The 709-nt window shown below is 38.1% G+C and overlaps 1 non-coding gene across 1 annotated transcript; it reads right to left on the bottom strand.

Moving 5' to 3' along the window:
* Positions 1–281: 281 nt before the first annotated feature.
* On the bottom strand, positions 282–355 carry TRNAM-CAU. Its single transcript has one exon. It is a non-coding gene; the product is annotated as a tRNA-Met (tRNA).
* Between the last annotated feature and the right edge of the window lie 354 nt (positions 356–709).

Raw genomic sequence — 709 nt, 5'->3', positions numbered from 1 at the left:
ACCCAGTGCTTTATTTCTGTCCTAGTTGATCCTGATTCGACATTAGAAGTATATTGATTGTTCCCCAATAACCGAATACTTTTGTCTGTAAATACTGCATATTTGATTCTATCCATAAATCCATTTTCTTCCCTATGAGTTCCAGTATTGATAAGAATTCTAGTTCTTACTATTCATATTTTTTGGTATGAATATACCATTCAAATTCGTTATGTATGGATGATGAGATTCCATTGATACAAAGCCAATTCCAATAGACTTATTGAACGTTCCCATTGGCATGCATCCAGCAGGAATTGAACCTACGAATTTGCCAATTATGAGTTGGGCGCTTTAACCATTCAGCCATGGATGCTTAACAGGGATCATCGTACAGTCACCAACCCACTCTTTTTGGTTTTGGATCTTCCAAGTCATTCCCCACTCTGTCGTTTAAGAAATGGTACCTTAAAACTATGACACATTTTAGGGTGTACGGAATTTGTAGTGTAACCCCTACTTTCAACAGATTTGGTATGTCCTAAAATCCACGTTTTGGACGGGGATGATTGAGGGTTGATGACTGTTTTGACCTGTTGACTGTAGAATAGGGTTTCCTCCATGGATGACTTTTTTGTTTTCGTGGTTGTTTCTGGTGATGGAGACTGTTGAAGTTTGTTTTGGCTTGAAACTGGCATTGACTTTTTTAGCGAGTCGAGCAAATTTCATG

The sequence above is a fragment of the Papaver somniferum genome, chromosome 7 (assembly GCF_003573695.1).
Source record: "Papaver somniferum cultivar HN1 chromosome 7, ASM357369v1, whole genome shotgun sequence".
In the NCBI taxonomy this organism is placed as follows: Eukaryota; Viridiplantae; Streptophyta; class Magnoliopsida; order Ranunculales; family Papaveraceae; genus Papaver; species Papaver somniferum.
Note: the sequence above shows the minus strand (reverse complement) of the source record. Positions and strands in the feature narration are given on the sequence as shown.